This window comes from Tachypleus tridentatus, chromosome 3, assembly GCF_004210375.1.
Source record: "Tachypleus tridentatus isolate NWPU-2018 chromosome 3, ASM421037v1, whole genome shotgun sequence".
Lineage (NCBI taxonomy): Eukaryota > Metazoa > Arthropoda > Merostomata > Xiphosura > Limulidae > Tachypleus > Tachypleus tridentatus.
The window spans coordinates 73,255,261-73,261,524 of NC_134827.1; the positions used below are offsets into that span (position 1 = coordinate 73,255,261).

Sequence of the window (6,264 nt, forward strand, 5' to 3'; positions counted from 1 at the left end):
AAAATAGTAAATAACATTATTCGTCAATGTTGTCTTGATATTACTAGTGAAATATGATTACCATGAAAAATATAATAAGTAACCTTAGAATTAGCAAGTTAGGATTCATTTTATAGAATTATTTGTTTAATCCTGTTGTTATGGTTAGAGCTCTTGTAAGAGGTCATGGTCTTTGGTCAACTATATGAAAGTAGTGGGTTTGGTTATCAATTAGTGAATTTCTGTAGAATGAAGATTTAGAAGAAGAACAAATACGTAACCTTAAATACTGCTGTTTCAAGTAAAAGTAAGGCGAGTTCCGTAAGATAGATAGAGATAATTGAGGATAGGATAGATATTACTGCTCTACTTCTAAGAATGGTAAGGAGAAAATGACCAGTAATTATAGTGGCAGCTAGACGGACTAATAAAGTGATTGGACGGATTAAGTTTCTTACGATTTTGACACATACTATGAAAACGTTTTAAGCTGGGGTGTCTTTAGTGGGACTAAGTGAGAAAATATGTGATAAGTATTACTGAGTCGGCCAAAAATCATAATTGTTATTCAAATAGGTAAAGCTCGTGACAAGGTTATTTCGATGTGACTAGTTGATGTAAAAATATATGGAAGAGCCCTAGAGAACTGTTAATTAAAATTAATCAGAATAATGAAATTTAAAAAGAATGTTATTCCTGGATTTTAAGTTTGATAATAGGATGTAATATTCTCTATAAATGGTTGCAAATATTTTTGTAATTAATATTTGGTAGCATGCAGGAATGACTCAGTATCTATATGGAATAAATAAGATGGTACTTAATCAATTTGGAGGAAGGCTTTAAGATATAGAATGATCAAAATTTGAGAATCATTTTGTTATTTTTTTCAATTTTTTTGTAGAGTTAGCAAAAGGATTTTTTTTAGGATTAGATTAAAGTTTCAAAATAAGGTTATTATTGAAATGAGTAATGCAATGCGAAAAATGTTATGATAGTTCAATTGAATGGAGCTATTTGAGGAATTAAAAGATGATTTAATTAGCAATTGTAGCTTGACAAGCTGATGTTATTAGTTAACTAATCATTTTCACTAAGAGTAAACGATATTTACGATAGGTTGGTTTAAGAGACTATTACTTTCATTTGAGTCACTTAGCTATTCTGTAATTTAATTTATTTGTTTAATGAAAGACTACGTATTGACACTTTCTACGACGGTTGTTACAAGCCTGTGATTTGCTTCACAAACTTCTCAGCAATGTCCGATAAAAATACCAGGACTATTGATTATGATTGAGAATTGATCGAGACTTTCTGGGATGACTTTAATTTTTAATTCTATGAGTGGAATGATTCAAGCGTGAATTATAACAGCGACTGTTATTATAATTCGGATTTGAGTTTTAACTGAGAGAATGGTGCGGTTACCAAAATCAAGAAGGAGAAATGTTGAAGTGTTAGAATCCGTTTTAGAGATTATGTAGGGTTCAAATTCAATTGAAATGAAACGTGAATATTCTTACGATCTGTAACATTGATGACCAATTGTTTTTACTGTTAGAGCGGGATTATTAATTTCATCTATAAGGTAGAGTAGGAGAAGTGAGGAGGAGAGCATTAAACATTAATATTAGAGCTGGACTGATAGTTTCAGTTTCTTGACCTTTCAGAAGAACTCGATTAGTGAATGAATAGTAACATTGTAACAGTAATATATAACCAGTTTTAGTGAAGTTTTTTAGCTATATGGGAACGTGTCATTTTACTGAAGCTATTTTACACTGATATATAAGAACGTTATTTTACTGAGACTATTGAAGCAGCAATATATGAGAAAGTGCTATTTTACTGAAGCTGTTCTAGCAGTAATATATAATAATATGTCAATTTACTAAATCCTTTCTACCAGAGATCTATAAGATATGTCATTTTGCTCAAGCATGTTTAGCAGTGATATATGAAAACGTGTGAATTTACTAAGGCTATTGTAGCAGTGATATATGAGAACATGCCATTTTACTGAAGAGTTTTAGTAGTGATGAAGGAGAACATGTTATTCTACTAAAACTTTTGCAGGAGTGATGTATAAGAACATGTTATTTTGGTAAAGATTTTTCAGCAGTGATATATTATAACATGTTATTTTGGTGATACTATTGCAGCACTGATATGTGACAGTGTCATTTTACTGAAGGTGTAGTAGCAATGGTACATCAAAACATATTTTGCTGAAGGTATTGTAACAGTAGTATATTAGAACATGTCATTTTAACAAGGCTATTGTAGCAGTGATATGTGAGGTGTCGTTTTGTATCTGGGAAAGGCTGGTATTGTTTTCTGTTTTATTAGTAAAAGTGTTAATACTTATACCAGCCGTTCCGAGATACATATTTATTTCAAGTGGGTTTCTCGTCATGATGAAGGTGTCCTTTTACTGAAGCATCTTGTGGCAGTGATACATGAGAATGTGCTATTTTATTAAGGCTGTTGTAGCAATAATATATGAAAACATCAGTTTACCGCAGCAATTGTAGGAGCAACATACGAGAGCATTTTCTGAAGTTATTCTTGCAGTGATGTAAAAAAAGAACGTACTATTTTACTAAAGCTCTTTTAGCAGTGATATATGAGAGCATGTCATTTTACTGAATCTGTTGTAGTAGTGATATATCAGAACATGTTATTTTGCTCAGGCTTCCGTAGCAATGATATACAGTACAGTACAGTTTTACTGAAGCTATTGTAGCAGCAATATATGATATTATAAGATTTTACTGAGGCTGTGGTAGTAGTCATATATGTAAACGTGTCGTTTTGCTAAAGGTTTTAAGGTGTGGCATATGATATCGTGTCATTCGTTTGAGGCTGTTGTAGCAATGATATGTGAGAAAATGTCCCTTTACTGGCGCTTTTTTGCAGTGATTTATTACAAGCTGCCATCTTAGTGAGTCTATTGTAGCAGTGATATACAGTTTTACTGAAGGTATTGCAGTAATGATATGGCAAAACATTTCATTTTACTGAGGCCATTTTAGCATTGATATATTAGAACATGTGACTTTCCTGAGGCTATTGTACCAGTGACATAAGTATTGCTTCATGCCAGAAGTTGAACTTAACCAATGAACAAAACTAGAAGTGAAACACTAAGTAATTAATATATAAATGTGTCACGTCAAGTTATCACTTATATTATATCTTGTTATGTCAACATATTAGATTTCTTTTGCTGCCTGATCAACTTATCGCTTACCTATTATTATGTTAATCACCTAATTGCGTATTTGTTATTGTACTTTAAACCTGTTACTTATCAGTTATTAAGATGCGTCATCTTATACCATAGGCACTTGTGTTTGGAATGACATTATTGGATGAAATTAGCAATCTGACAAACGAAGACGTATGAACTTAATGAAGTGGTTTTGGCAGCATAATTATAAGTCGTCGTTTTTCAGTTAGTTATTATTATCACATTTCCCTTACGTCACTTATCAGCTGTAAGATACTGTTGTGCATGATTTCACCTTTTCATCCATCTATTATTGTGTTACGTCATGTTTTCTGTGTACAAGAAACAATTATATTTGTTTGAATATAAACAACAAGAGAGTACTCCGACAACTTCCATGTTGGTTCGGATAAGCAAAAATTGTTCATTTTATGATAGAGGTATAAATGTTCGTACAAGCCTTCTTTCAAATAGGTGCCACACTGAACTTTGGGTGGAATGGTCGCCATCTTGAATTTCAAAAAGACTACCAACAAAATCTGTAATATTTAATATTTTTGTGTTCTAAAACATTAGTTTAACTAAATGTATAAAACATTTCTGTGTCATTAGCAAGACTGCTCAACCTTATGATCATTGGAAGTCATCCTATTTAGTCAAAAACTACCAATCTTCCAGTCATATATTCTTAGCTAGATGGATGAGTCTTATGTGACCTTACAGGAAGCGTTTATCATAGCATAGAAAATATAAAACTCAGTCTGTCTTAGGAGAGTGAATCTTCTCTGGAAGTTTGTAGTATCTGTCTGGAGCAAACACTTTCGTGTCATGAATATGTCACCATTACACAACCATTTTGTTACTGTTAATGAACATGTGCATACAAAAAATACAAATTCAATCACAGGTTAAGGTATTTTACTATACTAGAAATAAGTAATCACGTTAAGGTATTTTACTTTATTTGAAATAAGTAAATTACTGTATCTCCGATTCTTGTAAAAGTAAGTAAACCTGAAAAAACAAATTGCATTGCGAATGGTCCTTTAGTGTTACTTTCATCTAAAACAAGCTGTAGCCCTTCAAATTACATTGGTAAAAACTACAATATTACACAGAGAAAAAAGAATAAAAATGTTATGTTTGCAATTATAAAAAATATATATATTTTACGAGCAGATCAAATATTAAATTCATAGAATTCATAATGCTATCCAGTCAAGGTTCTTATTAATGGTTATAATGAACTCATAATTAAGAACCTGTGATGGCGTTTTTGTTGGAGACTGAGAGGTTAAAATTAAATTTTTTTATTGTTTATACACACCTTCCTGGGTGGAGGACTCGTACTTAAACATTACATTTATACTTTCACCTCACAAGAAGCAAACTTACAAGAAAACTTGAATATCAATAATTACAATTTTGAAATCCAAGAGAGTGGCACTTACAAAAGCTAGGAACCTCTCTGTAAGTGATAGAACATAAATTTAACTACGTCTGTGTCAGACGCTGTGCTTTTATTGCAATATGAACGATTCTTTTGATTTTCAAAGCTAAAAATAACCTCTATACAGCAAAAACACTAATACACTAAGAGTTATCTATACTAGAAACTATCGTATAGTAAGTATTCTACTAAGAGTTAGTTATACTACACAAACTTGTACAGCATCCCACTAAGATTCAGTTATATTAAACAATCTTGAACGGAAGATCACTCACATTCACTAGATAGACTTGTAAAGTAGTTCAATGAGATTCAGTTATACAAAAAACTTGTAGAGTATCCCACTAACATTTAGTTATACCAGACAAACTTCTACAGTAGTTCACTAAAATTCCGTTATACTAGACAAATTTGTACGGTATCCCACTAAGATTCAGTTATATTAGAAAAACTTGTGCAGTATCCAACTAATATTTAGTTATATTTAAAAAAAAATTGTACAGTACCTCACAAAGATTCAGTTATACTAAACAAACTTGTTGAGTAACTCACTGAGATCAAGTAGTAGTAGACAAACTTGTACAGTAGTCCAGTAAGATTTAGTCATGCCACACAAACTTGTACAGTATCCTACTAAGAGTTAGTTATACTACACAAACTTGTACAGTATAAAACTAAGATTAAGTAAAACTAGACACCCTTGTGCAGTTTTTCACTAAGAGTCAGTTATACTACACAAACTTGTAGAGTAGCACACAAAGATTCAACTATACTAAACAAACGTGTAGAGTATTCCACAAAGAATCAGTTATAGTAAACAAACTTGTACAGTAGTTCACTAAGATTCAGTTATACAAAAAAAACAAACTTGTACAGTATCCCAGTAAGATTTAGTTATGCTGAACAAATTTGTTTAGTATCCAGTTATGAGTCAGTTATACTAGACAAACTTGTACAGTTCTTCACTAAGATTTAGTTATACAAAAAAAAAACTTGTACAGTATCCCAGTAACATTCAGTTATACTAGACAAACTTGTGCAGTAGTTCATTAAGATTAATTTATACCAGACACATTTGTAGAGTAATTTACTAAGATTCAGTTATACTGGACAATCGTGTATAGTGTCCCATTACGATTTAAGTATACTACAAAAAATTGTACAGTATCTTACTGAGAGCTAGTGATACTAGACAAACTTATACAGCAGTTCATTAGGATTTAATTATATTAGATAAACTCTTACAGTAGCTCCCTCGCATATACCAGATAGACTTGTAGAGTATCCCACTAAGATTTAGTTATATTAAACTTGTACAGTATCCCACTAAGATTTAGTTATATTAAACTTGTACAGTATCCCACTAAGATTTAGTTATGTTAAACTTGTGCAGTAACCCGCTAAGACTCAGTCATACTAGACAAACGTTTACAGTATTCCTGTGAGATTCAGTTATACTAGACAAACTTGTACAGTTTTAAACTAAGATTCAGTTATACTAGTTAAACTTGTACAGTTTTAAACTAAGATTCAGTTATACTAGTTAAACTTGTAGAGTAGCTCATTAGCATTCACTAGATAGACTTGTAGAGTATCTTAC

At 31.4% G+C, this 6,264-nt stretch overlaps 1 pseudogene; it reads right to left on the reverse strand.

The window, feature by feature from the left end:
- Positions 1 to 210: 210 nt before the first annotated feature.
- On the reverse strand, positions 211 to 3,723 carry LOC143247889 (uncharacterized; annotated as a pseudogene).
- Between the last annotated feature and the right edge of the window lie 2,541 nt (positions 3,724 to 6,264).